The sequence below is a fragment of the Ambystoma mexicanum genome, chromosome 11, assembly GCF_040938575.1.
Source record: "Ambystoma mexicanum isolate Mex_15411 chromosome 11, UKY_AmexF1_1, whole genome shotgun sequence".
NCBI lineage: Eukaryota > Metazoa > Chordata > Amphibia > Caudata > Ambystomatidae > Ambystoma > Ambystoma mexicanum.
Genome location: NC_090934.1, coordinates 1098221060 through 1098242606, shown reverse-complemented (window position 1 = coordinate 1098242606; position 21547 = coordinate 1098221060). Strand labels below are relative to the sequence as shown.

Sequence of the window (21547 nt, the reverse complement as noted above, 5' to 3'; positions counted from 1 at the left end):
ATCCTACAAGTTGTCCAGGGGATCTATTGCCATCTAAGATTATCCTGGAAGATTATGGCGTGTTTGCATCATTTCTGTGCAGATTTGCTAATGCCTCCTTTAAACACTGCGTTGTTAGGCAGAATCCTGCGCAGTTCCGTTTGGGACCACTGCAATAAGTTTAAGACTAAAGGAGTAAGCAGTAAACCCAATTGGTAGCAGTCTGTACCCCCCAGATTTACCTGGTAGCTGTGGCTGTGCAGTCAGACTTCTCTCAAGAAGAGTAGGGCAGTATACAGAGGATACACAATAGGTCTAAAAACACATTAGAGCAAGCAAACACTGACCAGAGCTTGGTATCACAAGTATATAATTATGTATTTAACACACACTTAAGGAAATACACTAGCACTATAAATCAAAGCAAGTTCAAACACAATCAGAAAAGTATACACAGCTCCCTTAAGAATTATTAGACAAGTCTAAGTCAAAACACCACTATTTGTAAAAACAGATGCGAGTGCTTAACTTAGATGGCACTCCAATAATTAAGTTAAAGGGAGAGAAAAAGGCAGGTCATAAAAATAAAACAGTTCCCAACACTTTTCTAAGACCAAAACAAGTTAGTGAAGGCAGAGTCTACTGTAGAGCCAAAGTTCATAGGCCAGGCCCACTTTAAATGGAGCAAGGTGAAATGTGACCAAGATCACACTAAATAAGAAATGCATTCAAGTCTTTGTAAAAATGTTCAAAAGAGGTTGGGTTGATTCAGAAGGTAAAGTTAGAAGGTCTGGGGGCCAACCCAGTTGGAAAGCCAAGGATTTAAGGGTCACCTTTAGCAAACCATAGAAAGGGAGGCCAGGTGGAACACAGTACCTTTAAAGTTGAGGAAGCTCCAGCGGGAGCAGTTATTCCTGGCAGCAGGTGCAGTTCGTGGTTTCGACTAGGGGAAGAGAAGATCTCGTTGAGGAGGAAACTTGGAGTCGTTGCACTGCTCAGGTAGGAGACCAGCCGCGGAGTTCGCTCGGTTAAAAGGTGTGTTCCTTTTATTCGCGGTCACAGTGGTGAAGCTTAGCTATCCGGCCGCCGGGGTGCTTGGCACTAGCGATTCGATCAAGAGACGTCCTGGAAGGCGAATGGCGAACTGGTTGATCCCACCAGCTCAGAGGAAGAAGACTCTTTCAGCAGAAGATCTTCTCTTGTCGGGAAAGTAGTGAGGTTGTTGCAGCAAGGCTCCACCGGTGGTGTCACTGTTGCAGATGGCTCAGCTTCTCCCCTTTTCGGATTTCTTAGGTCCTGTGGCAACTTCTGAAGTTCCAGTCCCGAAAGCCCTGCCTTTTATGCAGAAAAACCCCCATTCAAACGCCTAGCTATCACTCATACATGCTAAGTGGTGAGCCAGGCGGCTCACCACTGGGCCAATCAGAACAGAGTGCGACTTGGGTTGCTAAGGCAACGCAGTCCAGGGTGCCAATTCCCCCAACCACACATCCTGTGGAACCCAGACAGAGTGGCACCAGTTGGAGGGCTTCTATGGAGAAGCCCGCCAAAAAGTGTAACAAAGTGCCCGACCTTGGTTGGAGCTACAGAGACGGACACAAACGCCATTTTAGAAAAGAGTTCTGGCAAAAAGACCCAACCGGTGATTTTATATTAAATAAATAAACCAGCAGTATCTTTAACATTGCACCAAAAAGTGGTGCGTTTAAAATCAATGGGAAAATCCCATAGGAAATAGTCTGGTGGAATATTTTGCATGGTAACCACTGCCACCAGCCAGAAACTCGACAAGGGGGACTGGATAGTGCCCCCTTGGAAACAGATCCAGGGGCAATCTAATTAACCCCTTCCAGTACTTCCACAATATGATGGTTTGTACTGGTTCTGTTCACAATTTTGGACTAGTAAAGCCAATGGTGACTTTACATGCCCTGGGAGACAGTAGTCAGTCCCAGGGTATGTAGTCTATTTTTGGGGGTCACTATGACACCCCTGTGTCACTGCACTGAGGGTGCTGTGTAACACATACACTAAAACAGGTGATACCCTTTGGAGTAAAAAGACCCCATAGCCCATAAGCACACAATAAATCAAAGACATACCTCAAATCGTGCCTAAGAGTGGGAGAAAAAGAGTCTCACTCTTAGCAGGAGAAAAAAACAAACCCCAAAAATGCAGCAAAGCTGCTGGGGGACTCACTAGGTTTGGGAAATTCACCTTATAAGAGAATTCTCCCTTACACTCGCCCCTCCCCCCCAGACTAAGGGACAGGAGGATTGAATCCACTCCTGGATGAATCTCATACCTCTAGTCAGTTACAAACATCCTAAAGAGACCATCAGCAATTTGGTGGTGACACCCTGACCTGTGCTCAATGGTGAAATCAAACCCCTGGAGGCAGATTGACCATCTCAATAGTTTTGAGTTTTCCCCTTTCGTTTGCATCAACCATTTAAAGGGTTGGTGGTCAGTCTGAATAACAAAAGTAGAACCATACAAGTATGGCCTAAACTTCTTCAGAGCCCACAAAATAGCAAAACACTCTCTTTCAATGGTTGCCCACCTTGTCTCAGGTCCCTTCAGTCTTCTACTGATGAGGCAAATGGGATGCCCCTACCTTTCCCATCCAGTTGACTAAGGACTGCACCTATACCTGCATTTGAAGCATCTGTCTGTACAATGAAAGTTTGGTGGTAGTCAGGAGCTCTTAGCACTGGAGCTTGACAAAGGGCTTTCTTCAGGTTTTCAAAGGCCCGATTGCACTCCTCATTCCATCTGACCTTTTTAGGGAATTTAGGAGAGGAGATCACATTCAGTGGAGAAGCTATGGTCCCACAGTTCTCTATGAAATTCATGTACTACCCAGTGAGACCTAAGAAGGCTCTCTCACCTGGGTCTGAGTAGTAGGTGTTGTACAAATTTGCACAGCTTCAATCTTACTGGGCAAAGGCCTTATTTCTCCACCTCCTACCTCATGTCCAAGGTAGACCACTTTACTCTGTCCAATCTGGCATTTACTTGCCTTTATGGTCAGATTGGCCTTCTCAAGAGCTTGCAAAACATGTCCTAGGTGGTCAATATGCTCTTCCCAGGATTGGCTGAACACTGCAATGTCATCCAAGTATGCCATGCAGAAGTCCTCCATCCCAGTCAGAACCTGATTTACCATCCTTTGGAATGTAGCAGGTGCATTCTTCAGTCCAAAAGGCATAACCTTAAATTGGTAAAAGCCAACTGGGGTAGAAAATGCAGTTTTCTCCTTGGCATGGTCTGTCAGGGATATTTGCCAATAGCCTGACGTTAGATCAAATGTGCTGAGGTACTTGGCTGAACCAAGTCTATCCACCAACTTATCTGTCCTTGGCAAAGGATGGGCATCAGTCTTGGTGACTGCATTAAGAGCTCTATAGTCCATGCAGAATCTCAACTCTTTGGATCCTGCCTTTGGTACTAACACGACTGGGCTAGACCATGGACTAGTAGAAGGTTCTATTACCCCGAGGTCAAGCATCTTGCTGACCTCTCCTTTGATGTGGGTTCTTACATTCTCTGACATTCTGTACCCTCTGCTTTTTACAGGCAGTCACCAGTGAGTCATGCTGGCCCCAAGGGGTCAAGCCTGGTGAAAGTGAGAACAGGGAAACAAACTGATTTAACATAGATTTACACTCCTCTTGTTGCTCAGGTGTCAGATTTGAAGAGAGATTAACTCTTTCAATCTTTTCATCCAAATGTAAGCCTCTGAGGAGATCAGGGAGAGGTTCACTCTCTTCTTCCTCTTCTGCTGAAGCTAGAAGCAAAGATCCTACTTCAGGTCTAGAGACATAAGCCTTCAGTCTGTTGGTGTGGAAGACTCTGGGAGCCTCCTTGGGATTGCCCAAGTCCACCAGATAGTTCACCTCTCCAAGTTTTCCCACAACCTTGAAGGGTCCCATCCATTTGTCCTGCAAGGCCCTCTGCCTTGTTGATATCATAACGAGAACTAGCTGGTCTTGAGTGAACTCAACCATGTTAGCCTTTTGACCATGCCAGTGCTTGACCAAAGCTTGACCAGCCTTCAGGTTATCACTAGCTTGGGCCATAATCTGTGACATTCTCCTCCGGAGTCCTATCACGTAGTCAGTCACTCTGACTGGCTTGTGGGAAGGAGCACTATCCTACTAATCAGGGCCAATGGACCTCTGACTGGATGGCCATAAAGAAGCTCAGAGGGACTATAACCTACTCCCTCCTGAGGGACTTTTCTATAAGCAAAGAGAAGGCATGGTAGTAGAAGATCCCACTTACCCTTAAGGGGGTCCCTCTAAAGCAACTATCATGCTCTTCATGGTCCTATTAAACCTTTCAACCAATCCATTGTCTGAGGGTGGTAGGCGGTCGAGAACTTGTAGGTAACTCCACAGTTTTTCCACATGGCCTTCATGTAGTGGGACATAAAATTTGACCCCCTGTCAGAGATTACCTCCTTAGGAAACCCAACCCTGGTAAAAATACCAAGGAGGGCCTTAGCTACAGCTTGCGCCGTAACAGTCCTCATAGGAATTGCCTCAGGGTACCTAGTAGCATGGTCTACTACAACAAGGATGAACCTGTTGCATGAGGAGGTTGGAGGATCAAGCGGACCAACAATGTCGATTCCTACCCTCTCAAATGGGACTCCCACTACTGGGAGAGGCACTAAATGCACATTCTTGGAACCACTCTTACCAGACGTTTGGCAGGTGTGGCAGCTCTTGCAGAACTATCTACCTCAGCCCCCATCTTTGGCCAATAAAAGTAGAGAGAGAGCCTTTCCTTGGTCTTCTTGAAACTCAAGTGACCAGCCAAAGGAATCTCATGGGCTAGTTGCAAGAACTGGAGTCTGTTTTCTTGAGGCACTACAAGTCGCTTGTAGTCTCCAGGTGCAGACTCAGTCGGTTCACTGTAGAAGAGGCCATCTTCCCAGTGTAACCTATACTTCCCAGGCTCTTGCCCATCAGCCTGAGAAGCTGCCTGGTGGCGAAGACCTTCCAGTGTTGGACATTCTCTTTGTCCCTTACTGAAGTCTGCCCTGTTGGGTCCACCTTCTGCCAGTAAAGACTGCAGCTCAGGGTGGTCAATGGGATCCAGATCTTCAATAAGTTCTTGGACTTCTACTAGCTCTGTCTCTTCAGAGTCTAGTTCAACCACGCAGGGTTGTACCTCCCTCTCAGCCTCAGCTGGAGGTGGAGTTACAGGTGTAACTTTGGACAACCTAGGGGAAGTCCCAGTTGGAAGCACTGGCGTGCTTGCTGCTGGTTTCCTTCTAGAAGTCTTGGGTTGCCCCTTTGCTTCTGGTTGCTCAGATATAGCAGAAAGTAGCTCCAGTGGAGTAGGAGTGATTTCTTTTCTCATCATCTCCTTGGGAGAACCTCTCATGGTTTTCTCCCTTGCAGGTCTCATTAGCTCCTGTAACCTTTTACTAGGAGGTCTGGGGGTATGTGACACTACTCCAAGAGTTTTCAGGTCATTTCCCAACAGAACCCTTCCTGGTACCTCACATTGTACACTGACAGGTATCTTCACAGTCATATCATTGCACTGGATGAGAACTGGTAACTGGGGAAGCATCTGCACAGGCCCTCCAGCTAACTTGGTGAGGCGTTTGGGTGCCTTAGCAACATCCTCTGCCTTGAAAAAAGATTCATCCACCACAGTTATGCTGGCCCCAGTGTCCCTAATGGCAGGAGTCTCCTGACCATTCACCTGGACACTGTCCTTATAATACTCTTTAGTATTATCTGGGATAGAATTATAGATATCTCAATTCTGTTGTTACCACAACCCCAGGGACACTAAAGAAACACTGGCTGAGACTCCTATTGGTTCATCAGCCAGTAATAGAACGTTTCCACTTGCCATTTGTACTTCCTCCTCTGGAGCGAAGGCTAATGAGAGAGTGTGGACCCCTGAAGGTTTACCCTTACATCTGGGATCCCCTTTCGCATGGTCAGTAGAGCCACAAACATAGCATTTCCCAAAGGCCTTCACGAATGGTGGCTTGTTCTGACCTCATTCTGGTTTGGGACCAGAAGGTACACTAGCCTGATTTGGTTTCCCATGTGGCTTACCCTTATGGTTCTGTTTGGGGCCCTCTTTGGAATTGGAATTATTGGAATTCTCTTTGGAGTCCTTTTTAGCCTGTTTCCCCTCATCCTTTTTCTGATTTACCCCAGAATCCTTGTGAGAAGCCCTATAAGCAACCCACAAGTCAGCAGCCTGAGCTAGCTTCTTGGAATCTATTTCCTTTGAATCAGCCAAGTGCTGTCTGAGCTCAGGAGAGCAGGCATCATAAATTGACTCCAACATAACAAGATTTTTCATTCCGTCATAGGTGTTCACTCTGTAACCCTTAATCCATCCCTCTAAGTTCTTCAAACTTCCACTCGCCCAGGTAGCCCAAGGGGTACCATCATGCTTTTTGAGGGTCCTAAACCTCTTAAGGTACTGGGAAGGGGTCTTCCCAAATCTAGCTATTAAAGCTAGCTTCACACATTCATAGTCCATCCTATCCACCTCCCCCAACTCCATTACCACATCAGATGCAACAGGGGGGGTAGAGAACAACCAAGGAAGCAACTGATTCCCTGTGATGTCCTGGAGCCCATGATTATACTCAAACATAGCCAACTAATCCAACAGATCCAACTTAGGTTCATACATACCCACAATCTCTTTAGGAATCCGGGGTCTTTTGGGACTGGGACTCCTAGAGGATCCGGGGAGAGAAGCATTTTCCACAGACAATTTCTTCATCTCTAGCTCATGTTTGAGCTCCATTTCTCTGAGCCTTAGTTCTTGGTGCTTTTGTTCAGATTGGGCACTCATTCTTTTGAACTCTAATTCAAGCCTCATGTTTTCTAGTTCAATGAATGCAGGACTTAATGTGGGACCTGACAAAGGTCCAGTAGACACAGCTTGAGGTGCTAGAGAAGGCGAGGGCCAGTGGGGACAGTTACATTGGCCTCACCTTCCTCTTCTAACTCTACAACAATACTATCAAGACTTTGATTCATATTACCTTCATTACTGTTGTCTACATTTGCTGGGGAGGTAGGCTCATCTGAACCACTACCCAGACCTTGGTTTTCTAACAATCTTTCTATCAATTCTATTTTCTTTCCTTTTACAGGGAGATTCTTATGTCTACAAAGGGCTCTTAAACAATCAGCTGTATTTGCAGTAAGAGACTCCTGGCTGTAACTTTCCATAGTTGACTTGTTAGAAAATAAACTTTTCTAGTGCTAAGCTTTGTGGTTAGTTGCACTGAAGTATTAGAAGCACTCTACAATGTATCCTCAATACAAATCCCACCGCTGTATACCAGTGTTAGGCAGAATCCTGTGCAGTTCCCTTGGGGACCACTGCAAGACGATTAAGACTACAGGAGTAAGCAGTAAACCCAATTGTTAGCAGTCTGTACCACCCGGATTTACCTGGTAGCTGTGGCTGAGCAGTCAGACTTCTCTCAAGAAGAGTAGGGCAGTATACAGAGGATACACAATAGGGCTAAAAACACATTAGAGCAACAAACACTGACCAGAGCTTGGTATCAAAAGTATATAATTATTTATTTAACACACACTTAAAGAAATACACTAGCACTATAAATCAAAGCAAGTTCAAACACAATCAGAAAAGTATACACACCCCCCCTTAAGAATTATTAGACAAGTCTAAGTCAAAACACCACTATTTGTAAAAACAGATGCGAGCGTGTAACTTAGATGGCACTCCAATAATTAAGTTAAAGGGAGAGAAAAAGGCAGGTCATAAAAATAAAACAGTTCGCAACTCTTTTCTAGGACCAAAACAAGTTAGTGAAGGCTGAGTCTACTGTAGAGCCAAAGGTCACAGGCCAGGCCCACTTTAAATGGAGCAAGGTGAAATGTGACCAAGATCACACAGTTGAGAAATGCATTCAAGTCTTTGTAAAAATGTTCAAAAGAGGTTGGATTGATTCAGAAGGTAAAGTTAGAAGGTCTGGGGGCCAACCCAGTTGGAAAGCCAAGGATGTAAGGGTCACCTTTAGCAAACTGTAGAAAGGGAGGCCAGGTGGAACACAGTACCTTTAAAGTTGAGGAAGCTCCAGCGGTGGCAGTTGTTCCTGGCAGTGGGTGCAGTTCATGGTTTCGACCAGGGGAAGAGAAGATCTTGTCGAGGAGGAATCTTGGAGTCGTTGCACTGCCCAGGGAGGACACCAGCCGCGGAGTTCGCTCGGTTAAAATGGGCATTCCTGGTGGTGGAGCTTGGCTATCCGGCCGCCGGGGTGCTTGGCACTGGCGATTCGACCAAGAGACGTCCTGGAAGGTGAATGGCGAACTGGTTGATCCCACCAGCTCAGAGGAAGAATACTCTTTCAGCAGAAGATCTTCTCTTGTCGTCGGGAAAGTGGTGAGGTCATTGCAGCAGGGCTCCACCTGTGGTGTCATCATTGCAGATGGCTCAGCTTCTCCCCTCTTTGGATTTCTTAGTCCTGTGGCGACTTCTGAAGTTCCAGTCCCGAAAGCCCTGCTTTTATGCAGAAAAACCCCCATTCAACTGCCTAGCTGTCACTCATACATGCTAAGTGGTGAGCCGGGCGGCTCACCACTGGGCCAATCAGAACAGAGTGCGACTTGGGTTGCTAAGGCAATGCAGTCCAGGGTGCCAATTCCCCCACTCACACATCCTGTGGAACCCAGACAGAGTGGCACCAGTCGGAGGGCTTCTGTGGAGAAGCCCACCAAAAAGTGGAACAAAGGGCCCAACCTTGGTTGGAGTTACAGAGACGGACACAAACGCCATTTTAGAAAAGAGTTCTGGCGAAAAGACTCAACCGGTGATTTTATATTAAATAAATAAACCGGCGGTATCTTTAACATTGCACGAAAAAGTGGTGCATTTAAAATCAATGGGAACATCCCATAGGAAATATTCCGGTGGAATATTTTGCGTGGTAACCACTGCCACCAGCCAGAAACTCGACAAGGGGGGACTGGACAGTGCCCCCTTGGAAACAGACCCAGGGGCAATCTAATTAACCCCTTCCAGTACTTCCACAATATAATGGTTTGTTCTGGTTCTGTTCACAATTTTGGACTAGCAAAGCCAATGGTGACTTTACATGCCCTGGGAGACAGTAGTCAGTCCCAGGGTATGGAGTCTATGTTAGGGGGTCACTATGACACCCCTGTGTTGCTGCACTGAGGGCGCTGTGTAACACATACACTAAAACAGGTGATACCCTATGGAGTAAAAAGACCCCATAGCCCATAAGCACACAATAAGTCAAAGACATACCTCAAATCATGCCTAAGTGTGGGAGAAAAAGAGTCCCACTCTTAGCAGGAGAAAAAAACAAACCCCACAAATCCAGCAAAGCTGCGGGGGGACTCACTAGGTTTGGGAAATTCGCCTTATAAGAGAATTCTCCCTAACATGCGTCATACCTCAAATCATCAAAGATGTCACGGTGATGCCCCTTTTGAAAAAACAAGGTTTGGATCCTAATGATGCAAGAAACCTGCAGCCGATATCCAATACTTTCTTCTTTCTTAAGCTGATTGACAAGGTGGCTACCATGCAGCTCCAAAGACATATGGAGGCCATAGGCATGTTACAAAAGAAACAATCGGGTTTTCGATGTACCTATGGCACAGATAGTACTTTGGTCGACCTCCAAACACAGATGTTGATAGTGATGGAGAGGAGTGGATCGAGGCTGCTGATTTTACTTGATTTATCAGCAGCCTTTGATCTACTGGACCATAAAATTCTGTTAGAGAGATTGGTTGTCACGGGGTGATTTTCAGGGGCGGCGGTCAGGTGGATGAGGTCATTCCTGGTCCTGGAGGGACATAGATCCAGGGTTCACTGGGGAGATGTCTCATCTGATTCGGAACCCATTGTCTGTGGAGTCCCGTAGATGCATGTCTGTCGCCATCACTTTTTAATATATACATCCAGCCCCTGTGTTTGGAATTGGGGAGATTGAGGTTTTTCTTTACTAATTATGCTGATGATTTTCAGCTATCAATGGAACGTATTGGAAACTATGCAGAGGACCAGGAGAGGTTAAATATCTACCTGCTTATTAAAAAGTGGATGTCTACGAATTGGCTATGCTTAAATGCCGGTAAAGGTAAAACCGAGCTGATGATCTCTGGGGCCAAGCACGCTAGGGAGAGTTGCGGTCAGGACTTTTCCAGATTCCTGATCGAGGGTAGCCTGATCCCGGTGGCTACTGAGGTGAAGACCCAGGGTACTTACATGGAGGCTAATCTTCATGTGAATGCCCATGTGGACTATATTACGAGGAACACTAATTACTATCTCAGAGGATAATCGTGGGGAAATTGGCACGGGCTATTATATTACCATGCTGGGATTACTGTAATGCCCTGCTGGAGGGTGCTAGTAGTAAGTATGCTATACAAACACTGCAGAAAATACTAAATGAAGCAGTGCTTATAGTTCACCACATAGCACGGAGAGAACCAGTGACAGAAGCTCAGAGAGAACTGCATTGGCTCCCAGTGGCAGCTAGGGTCCTTTTTAAGTTGCTAACTTTAGGACACAAGTGTATCTTTGGGACTGCCCCACAATATCTCAAAGAGAAGGTAGTAATCTATGAACGCACTAGGAACCCTCACTCAGCTAAGGCATGCCTCCTTAGCGTAAATCGCTTCAAAAGAGCCGGGGCAAACGGTCGCTCCTTCCCGGTTTGGGTGGCACAGGCCTGGAATGCGCTACCAGAATTGCTCTGGAAGGAAGAAAATCATCTTGCCTTTAGAAAGTTGAAGAAGACCAGGCTGTTTCTGTAAAGAACCTTGAGATATTCTGGGATCCCTGTCCAGTAGTTCTGTCCCTCTGTTCAGCACCTGGATGCCTTAGCGCTTTGGTGCTTTATAAGCAACATGACATAACATAACACAATGTACACCAATGTGGAGGACCATGTATCTCTTAGATCTGTGACTCGGTAGAATACAATGGGCCTCATTATGACTCTGGCGGCAGCCGGTTTTTTACAGGCGGCCAGGAATGGGCAGTTACCAGGTCATTACGGCCCTGCCGGACCCAGTAATTGCCCATTCGCAGGCGCCGGAATAAAATGCTGTGCATTCCCATTCGAGCCCCATAGGGCTCAATGGGAATGGGGAGGCCGGATGCACCAGCACCATTCAGAATGGTGCAGTTGCATCATCTGCTCGTGGGTGCCAGTCCGCCCGCCAGGTCAGACCTGAACTCGTAGTTTGCTGGTACGGTAACAGCGGTACCGGCAAGCTTACCGGTACCATTGTTATTGTACCAGCAAACCTTTAATGAGGCCCAATGTGTACGGTTTTGTAGCTTCAAAGGTGTGTTGTGCCCGAAATCTCAAGTGATGTTTTTCTTCACCGTAATCTAAGTGTGCTAAGATTGCCGTTGTGGTTTTATGATATTGAGCCGAGGTCAAGGGATTGGATGCTTTATACAGGCAAAAGAGCAGTGTACTTGCTCCACTGTTCATATGCCCAGGCAGCATTCCTTTGCGCTCGCTCAGATTTGTGAAGATGAAAGTACATTCTTCACGATTGACGGATCAGTGAAAGAATGATGCAACAGCTTTAATGCACTCTGTTTGAGCTGATTTTGTCCGAAAGGTCGGCGAAGAAAGATGGCTGACTGCTTAGCCTGACCAACGGGACAGGTAACAAACATTGTGTACCCCCTCCTGGTCGTGGATTGTGTAATGACGTGAGATGCAATGTGCCTAGGTTGTCTGTTGTTGCTGTTGCAGGGCCAGCTGCAACTGTTGTTGACCATCAATCATGCATCTGCAGTGCTAGTGGGGAAGATGGACAGGGAAAGCATGGCACAGAATCACTCTGAGCCTCAAGAATGGTTACATCGGTTTTTATTTTTGTGGGACCTAGGACCATTCCTCTCACTCTCTTGGGTCCTTTGGTGTCTTCTCCCTAAGTCAGGCATCCATAGTCAGGGGTAGGTCAAGTGAAAGGGTAACCCCTACTGTCTTGTTACTGTCTTTGGCTAGAGATGTCTCCCTAAATGCAGACTCTCTAAGTTCCTTGGGGACTTTCTAGCTGTCCCTACTCTCGCTAGTTGTTTGTGTTCTAGTGGGAGATTGGGGTAGTGCCCTGCACTTACTCAAGTGGATTCAGGCAGGTTCACTCACCTCTTCTATGCTATTCTCACTATTAACTCCCTCCTCTCACTCCACCCATCACTCTGCTGTCCGTTTGATGTTTCACTCCTTCAAGATCGTCTCCACCCTTGGAACTTACTCCTCCTCCTGCCCCACTGCACTAACTTCTTCCACACTACCTCTCTTCTCCCATTATTACAACTCTTTCATGCCTGCTACTACTCTCTTCCTCCCACGGTACAACGTCCATTCATCGCCGTTTTTATTTCCGCTGCATTTTTTGCCATTGATTTTTTACCGCAAAAACCCATCGCAAAATGTGTGGGGGGGTGGTTGGTGGTGGGGTGGTTATTAGAGAGATAAGGTTTCAGGGTGTTTCGGGACTAGACTCTAAATATGTGGGAAGGGTGGTGTGGGGGGTAACCCTCCTAACAAAACAAAAAAGTGAGCTTTTGCGGCAAAAATCGGCGGCAAAAAATGCTGCGAAATAAAAACAGGCGATGGAATGACATGGAACCCCTCCCACTACTACTACTCTCCTCCTCCCTGACTACTCTTCTCATCCCGTTACTACTCTTCTCCTTCTGTGACTACTCTTCTAATCCCACTACTATTCTTCTCCTCCTCAGACTACTCTGCTCATGCCACTACTACACTCCTCATCACCCTACTTCTCTCCTCCTCTCACTACTCCTCTCCTCCTACCACTCTTACTCCACGAGGACACCCTCCTTTCGCCCTGTACCAAACCTTTGACATTCACTACTTACACTATAAACTCTCTACTCATTCATCTCACTAACAGGCACACTCACATTGCAGAGCCATTACCACTCCAAAGCCAATATCGGATCTGCTCCACGAACCCTCTCCACAAGCCGCCGCTCCTTCTTTCTTTCTGCTGGTCTCTTGGTTCTGCTCCACCTCGGACCTCATCTGAAAACCCACACTTCCTGCTTACTGTCGCCTGCTGAAATACTCCTCCCTCTGTGAGGATTGGACAGCTTTCCCTGGTCAATTTGGCCCCGTCTTTCCTACATGTATTTGCAAGGGAAAGTCTTGAAAAGGGGGGTAAGCCCAGCCCACTTCCTCTGTGCGAACTCGCCGCATAGCAAAGATGAGAGTCCAATGTGCACGTACGTGGTTTGGAGTCCGTTCCCGTGGGGCGTCCCGGTAAGTTTGGGGGAGGATGGTACCTTTGTCGCTGCTGGTATAGGGAACTGTTGTTTGCCTGTGAGGTTTCTGGTAGATACCGCGGGTTCCGCAAGGTGGTTCCATTTTGCCCCCCGGTGTATGGGGCGCTGATATTGGATCTATAGCTTGGCCTTCCCTGTGAGTCGTTTGCATCAGTGTGGGGCTCTCTAAAGCAACAACTAACAACTGACACTTGCAGTATCTGAACCAGGACGCATGGCTGCAGATAAGGGTCTGCAAACAAGGTCTGCAAACAAGCATGCTAGCACAAGGGGGGCACGGTAATTCGGTTCATCATCGCTAAATTTTCCCTCGGGGCTGGGACTGGCTTCCTCCCTGCACCTCTCACAACGGATGAGAGGAGTTCTCAAGGCCTTCAGACAGTCAGTAGAGTGTCGCTTCCTCGTTGTGGAGAGTTTTCCGTCCCATTCTGGGCTGCGTGCCAGATTCTTTTGCAGGTCCAGGATTGTCCTCTGACAGCGATTCCTCCAGCTTCCTCGCTGCTGTCCAGGTCTCCCAAGAGTTCTACACGCCCTGTGGTGCCCATCATGTATTTGGACCTGCACCCTCTGGCCCCTTTTGACAGTCAGCCTGTGTCTGCCTGTATACAAGCAATAGCTGTGATATGTGTGCTGGTCTCGACATGGGTCTGGCTGCCGGTGACGTACCAGCCACACTGATGGGGTCCACAGACCATCCCTCTGCTTCCAGTCCAGCTTTTAAACTCATTCTGTCTTCTTTTACCCTTTGCCTCTGACAGCTGCTGCTTCCAATTTACGAAGAATTCAGTCATTTCGGAGGACACCATCCTTTCTATGAGCCATGAATAGACAGTACAGGATGTTAGTTTCAGGGCAGCAGTGTGGTCTGGAGTAGCGTGTGCTGAAAGCGTGCACAGAAAAGCCACTGTGTGCACGGTGCCGCCTGCCCTGAAGCACAGGCGCCTGCCTGCCCCCAGGACCACGCTTCCCTGCCGTATTAATGAATTTGCTACAGCTTCTAAGGCATCAGAAGATCGATTGATCCTTCTTCACGAAGCGAAGGCTGAGTTTATATTTCACAACTCGGATCAATGGAATCATGCTTTTAGTTTGGAGTCCATTTCGTTTAATTATCCTGAGGCCATATTTCAATGAGTTCCTCGTTAGTGGTGTAAACGGTCTCGGCAAAGTACGGCTTGTAGCTGGGAGTAGTTCGAGGGCTTCCAGATTGGCTCAGAAACAGGAAGTAACCTTCTGCGCATCCCCAGTGGGGAAGCCGATGGGAGTGAGCTGCTCCTGAAGGGATGTCAGTGGAGGTAAGGGCAAGCGAGCAGTAGTCAGGTCCAAGAATCCATATTCTGGCTGCCTTCTGGAGAAGATGCACGTGCTGAAGATGGCTTGATGGTCGCCCCTCTCTGTCCGGGTGCGAGCCCACTAGAGTGCATCAGTCAGGCTCTTCTCTTCTGCGGGAAGAAATACAGTCTGCTTTCTAGCCCAAATTCTGGACCTTGTAGCCACTAATCCTATCTCCCACTGGAGAATCTCTTCTTGCTACCCATTGTTCTCAGAACCCAACAGTGATAACCGCCATGCATGGACATCCCTCGGTGCTCTTGTTTGGACAAAGAGGTGCTTAGTCTGTCCCCGGTTTCAAACAGCATGGCTTTCTGCATCATGGTCAAATTTTTGTATGTAGGAGGCTATTTCTGTTTTAGTTTCCCCGAGTGCCTTAATATGTCCATGTAGTTGTTGGCATAAATGTTTCTCCCATGATTCCTCTAAGTGTAGGGATACATGAAATGCAAACATGCGCTTGTGTGGGTTCTGGGCTCCACCTGCATGTACACTATGGCCTAGTATTTCTAGCATATTATTATTATTATTATAATTAATATTATACTCATGGTATTTATTGATTGCTGACCTCGCTTCGAGAAGCAACAGAGTGCCTTCCAGAGGTATACAACAATACAGAGGCATAACAGGGAACATTTTAGAGGTAACAACAGAACAGATATACAGTGGGGATTGTAGGAGACAGAGGGCCACAGACGAAGGGTGCACCTGTACCAGGTGGCGGGGCGGGGAGGGGCGGACAGCGTCTAGCAAGGCAGGTGACACAGGGGGCGACGTGATGGCCTAGGTGTTGAGGAGGAGAAACTCCACGAAGAGGTTGGTCATGAGTTATTTTCTGAATTGTCGAAGCATGGTGGCAAGTATAGTATATTATAGCACAGAAGTACAAAAATATAGTAAAATCATATGCTTTCTGATCCCGCTCACACCAAGCGAGCATGGCACCTCAACAAAAATGTACTTCCTGTATTTGTCCATGAAGTCCCTATAGAGCTGGCGCTATGTCCTGTTTATCCATTGGCTTTCAATGGGGATTCTGAAGTGGGGGCTGGACTTGAGGGTGCAGTGGAGATTCACATCATAGGTAATCTCCAGGAAGCCACCCCTCCCCAACACCTGCAGAGTCTGATGACATGTTCACACTATCCTTATTGTGTGTCTTTCTTTATGCGCTACAGGAATACTACAGAGGTGCAGTGTGTGGCAGATCTAAGCAAAGCAATGGCTCTGGGCGCTAGAGTATGTATATCCCTCATCGATTGGCCCATGTACTGAAACACAAGAGGCGCGGGCACATATTTTGAAAACGGTACACAATGCTAACCGTTGGCGAGAACTGTGGGCTTTCCCCTGCGTCCATCACAGTTGCGCAGTATTAAGGACTGCAGTGCAGTTGCATGCACATGAAGTTGCGCGGTAGATTGCGCTGCACCTCATGATGGAGCCTCGGTTTCACACTCCGCCCTGTCATAGTGTGTAAGGGAGCTCTTGTCCCACTTGTACAGTAGCTGAGGGTACTCTCTAGTGGACGCAGTCACTGACCGCACGCATCTTTACGGTACTTGCTGGGTGCACTCAAAGGGCAGATGCAGAGTTCCCTGGCGTAGAACAGGCTGGGAGCTATCTGCCAAGTTATCTTTTCCTACCCAAGGGAACTCCAGTGCACATTTCAGCAATCGTAGCAGTACTTGACTGCCTGATTCACCCCCATCCCCCCATACCTTAGCTGAAAAGAATATGGAGTGGCACAACAGCTAAATTGACCACCCGCGGACAAGCATGTCTACCTTCCTTAAACCCAAAGTCTTATTGCATATGGCATCTACTGCCATTTTAGGAGACGCCACACCTTTTTACTCATTTTTCATCCTACTTAAGGCCATGACGTTGTTCACACGCTCCTTCACTTCTCCAAGAAGTGTAAATGTCACCCTTCAGAGCTGGATTTGTTGATTTTGTAACCTAAATGGAAACAGTTCTGAGGCAACACCAATCGGTTGTTTTTCCAGCTCTCAGTTCTGGAGCAGTGAAAACAGTGCGGGCTTTGTATGGCCTCTATTCGTGTTCTCGGAAAGAGTCTATGTGGTGCGAAATTGATGAGCGGTGCATGCGTTATTGATGGTGTTAAATATTCTGCCCGTGATCAATGACTGACGCATTGGTTATTACAACATGGAATATAAAAGGGCGGATCAGCCCCTCCAAAAGGCAGAAGGTCTTCACCAAACTGTCACATATTGAAGTAGATCTAGGTTTCCTAAAGGACACGCCTATTAGATGAAGATCAAGCCTACATCTTAGTAGTAGGTACGCTGTTTAGATTTCTAGTAGCTATGTACATAAATCAAGGGGTGTATGTATCTTCGGCAAGGGCTGAGACACGCCTTGGGGAAGATTGTACGGGATGATGAAGGTAGGATCCTGTTAGCAGAAATGGGGATTGAAAATACATCTGTGGTTCTGGGCTCCATATATGGCCCGTGAGCCGCCAATGGGGGAATTCTTAAAAAAATCGTCGATGGAGTCGGCTGAACAGAGCTGGAGTCATTGTTGGTGGCGGCTTAAACCTGGTATAAAACACACGACTAAACAGATCTGCTTATTTTAAACTCCCCGGGAACCACGCGAGCAAGTAAATAAATATGACAGATTACCTCACATAACCTTGGCGACACGTGGAGGGTCTTTCACTCCGGCGAGAGGGAATACACCTTTTCCTCCCTGATTCAAGATTCTTACTTGAGAATCGTTCTCTTGCTTCTTTCCAAAGAACCCATAATAAGAAATGGCAGAGTGAAGGAACACCATTTTAATCATGTCAATGCTGTGTTTACTGATATTTTAATACATTGCTTTTTAAATAAAATAAATAGTAAATATCTTTAAAATAACAGATTTCACAATTATCTGCTGGGGAAACAAGCCTCAGAAAGAACCCTGACTAAATATAATGAATTTTTAAAATCAGATATTAAACTAATTTATTCATTGATGATGACTGTATTAAAATAATAGTAATGATAATAGCAGAAGTCCTTCCGATAATCCTGGCCAGCAACCACGATAGTCTATTTTTTGCATCTCTGCAAACAAGTGGAACATTATTAAAGAATTAAAGTGATCATCAGCTCTTTGTTTCTTCGTATTAAATGGCAATCCAGTCGATTAATCCCCAAAGTGCATACAGAGGGAGTTGAAGTTAATACCACTGGTAAAAGAAGATTTAATGGGGAAAAATTGATAAGACCCTGATTCATAGGGATATGATAGCACTGAATTTTCCTCACTTCATGAAGATATTTAATGGTGAGTCAAAGCTGTGCACTATCCTATCCTCATTCAACGTAATATTGGCAAAGATTATGAGTATTTTTCAAAAGGATTATACATTGCGTATTAACCAGCAACCACAGGGCTGGTTTAATGACAAGAGTATATTTGTATTTATTTGTATTTATTACATTTTATATAGCGCCTTAAGCCAAATCGCTTTACATGAAACAACAGAGAATACATTACAAGCAATACATAACAAGTCATGAATCAAGTAACTGAGAACAATATACAGAACAATTTACCATGAGATATAAGAGTGAACGTGTGCAGGACAGAACAGTTGTGAGAGAGAACAGTAGAGAGGTGTCAGGTTGGGGATTGAAGAAGGTAGGATTTTAAAGAAGTGCGGAAGGACGAGTAAGAGGTGGTGGAGCAGATAGGGAGAGGGAGACGGGTCCAGTGAAAAGGAGCAAGAAGTTGGAAGGAACGGAAGCGGGATGGTGCACAGGGAGCGGGTGGAACAGTAAGTAGGAAACGATCGGCAGAGCGAAGTGGGCGAGAAGGATATTAAAATGAAAGGAGGGAGGAAAGGTAGGGTAGAGCAAGACCATAGAGAGATTTAAAGACAAGACAGAGGAAGTTGAATTTGAGTTGGGAATGAAAGGAAAGCCAGCCCAGCGAGGTGAGAGAAGAAGAAATGGAATTGTGAAGAGAGAGAATGCAGAGAGAGTGGATGGCAGAGTGGTAGATGGATTTAAGGGGGGTTAGATGTGAGGAAGGGAGACCGAAGAGGCGAGCAGAGCAGTAGAAAAGTCGAGAGAAGATTAAAGAAGAAATTAGGAGTTTAGTGGCGTGAAAGGTAAGGAAGGGTCGGATTTTGCGAATGTTATAGAGATGGAAGCGACAGACACTGGAAGTAAGAGAGATGTGGTGAGTAAAGGAGAGGTTAGAGTCGAAGTGTAGGCCAAGATGGAGGGCATGGGGGAGATGGGGAGCAGGGAAGGAGGAAAGAGGATGGAAGGGGGTGGGGAGGGTTTGGGAGGGTGTTAGCGGGAAAGAATAAGACTTCGGCTTTGTCAGTATTTAGGGTAAGAAAGTGGGAGGACATCAGGATTTAATATCAGAAAGGCAGAAAGAGACCTTAAGATGGGTGTCAGGGGTAAAAGAAGAGAAGGAGAGGAAAAACTGGGTGTCATCGGCATAGAAGTGGTGAGAAACACCAAAGGAAGAGATGATTGGAGCTAGAAGAGAGGTATAGAGTGAGAAGAGAAAAGGGCAGAGGACGGAACCTTGGGGTACACCTTAGTTTAGGGAGTAGGTGGGGGAGATTCAAAGGTACGATTGGATAGATAGGAGGTGAACCAGTTAAGGACAGAGCCTTTGAGACCAAAGGAAGGGAGAGAGTCAAGAAGTAGAGGGTGGTCTACAGTGCCAAACGCAGCAGAGTTGTCAAGAAGAATGAGAATCGATGAGCGTTTAGAGTAGCTGGCGGAAAGGAGGGAGTTGAGAACAGATGTAAGAGCAGATTCAGTTGAGTGGTTGGGGCGAAATCCAGATTGGGTAGTGGGGAGGAGAGAGAGGTTGGAGACCAAGGCAGAGAGTTGTGAACAGACAAGGCGTTCAAGGAGCTTTGACAGGAAGGGTAAGAGAGAGATGGGGCGAAAGTTGGAAGCCCGATGGGGGTTGGCTGAGGGCTTTTTCAGGATTGGGATGATGGTTGCATGCTTGAAGGTTGAAGGAAAAGTAGAGATAGCCAGACAAGTATTGAAGAGGGAGGTAAGGTAAGGTATAAGCAGAGGGTGCATTTTGGGGATGAGAGAGGTGGGAAGGGGAGGGGGGTCAGAGGAAGAAGCGGTTGGGTGAGATTTAGACAGGAGGAGGGAGACCTCAGATTGAGTGAAGGAAGACATGGTAGTATGGACCTTAGAGGAAAAGAAATTTGCAAGATAAGTGGCTGAGAGAGGAGAGGCAATAGAATGATCTGGGGTAGGAGGAGAGAGAAGGCGAGTCAGGGTTTGAAAGATTCGGCGAGGGTGAGAAGATTGAGAGTGGAGAAGGTCTGAGTAGTACGTTTGTTTTGGTGGAGTTGAGGCAGTTGTCATAGAGTGTCTGGTAGGAGAAGTAGGTGGATTGGTTGGTTGGAGAGTGGTGTTTAAGCCAATGTCGTTCAAGGCGTCTAAGAAGGCGACACATGGAGGAAAGATGTGGAGAAAGCCAGGGTTGGGCAGGTTTGCGAGAAGGGTGGAAGCAGGTGACAGGGTGTAGTTGGTCGATACTGGAGGTAAGGGAAGAAAATAGAGTGGAAGAGGCCTTGTTAGCCGAGAGAGAGGAGAAGTGAGAGAGAGGGGGGAGGGAAGAGGAACAGGAGGAATAGAAAAGAGAGGGATTAAAGTTATGCAGGTCACACCGGGAGAAAGAGATGGGGCGTGAGTGGGGAGGAGTGAGAGAGACAGAGAGTAAAGCGTGGTCAGATAGATAGTTAGGAAGGATGGATACAGAAGAGGCGGTGAAGGAAGAGATAAAGATAAGGTCAAGAGTGGAGCTGGAGAAGTGTGTGGGTGGGGAAGGGAGAGGGTAAGAAGGTAGGCGTCAAGTATAGATAGAAGAGGAGAAGTTGGGGGATTAGTGGAGAGATGGAGGTTAAAGTCGCCAAGAACGATTAGAGGTGTTGGAATGGGGGAGATGAGGCCAAGGAGGTGGTCAATATCATCGTAGAGGGTTCTGAGAGTGCCAGGTGGACAGTAAATAATGAGAAAAGATATGGCATGTGGGGAGGTGAACATTGTATACATAAACTCAAAGGAAGGGAGGACTGGAAGAGGAGTGGGACAGGGGGTTGAGAGGCACCTGAGGTGAAAAAGAAGACCAATGCCACCTCCACGGCCCGTGGAGCGGGAGACCTGGCCGGTGGAAGATTAGGAAGAAGTGAGGGATGCAGGAACAGAAGTATTGTAGGGGGGGATTCAAGTTCTGTAATACAGAGGAAGTGAAGGTTCAGGTGTAAGAACAAGTCCAAAACAGTGCCAGGTTTGTTACAGAGTGATCTTGCATTCCATAAGGTGATGTCAATGATGTTAGAAGTGTTGGTAATTTGGGGATAGATGAGGTTGTGGTGTCGAATTGAGGTGGTTGGGCGTTGGGCCAGGTGGGCGTGGGGAGGTGTGGGATAGTTAAGAATGGAGATGGTCATGATGATAAGGCAGAGAGATTTGGGGGAGGGCAAGGCAGTAGAGCGGGGGTGAAAAGGATGGGGCTAGTAGAAGGTATTACGCATGCCTGGGAGGACAGCAAGAGCGGGGAGGTTGTGGGCAGGTAAGTCGTAGATGGGAGATACCGTACTCTCAGTGGGTGAGAGAGTAGTAACTGGGTAGGAGGTTGCCACTGGGCAAGTGGGGAAGGTTAAGCAAGTTGTGGGTGCTAGCAGGATGGAAATGACTGTTTGTTCTCTTGGTTGGAGGCCTCAGGATGTGTAATGACAGATGGTGATGGCTCAGTGGTTACAGTGTCTCGGAAGATAGGGGCCGTGAGGGAGGTTATGTTGGGTTAGTAGGGAAGGACAAGGAAGCAGTGGGTGAAGTGAGATGGCAACGGGAATTTAATCTCAAAGTTGGAG

At 46.9% G+C, this 21547-nt stretch overlaps 1 protein-coding gene across 4 annotated transcripts in view; it reads left to right on the top strand.

The window, feature by feature from the left end:
- MYO1E (myosin IE) overlaps positions 1 to 21547 on the top strand; it is a 933795-nt gene that overhangs the window by 397375 nt on the left and 514873 nt on the right. The gene's annotated exons all lie outside the window — the stretch shown is intronic.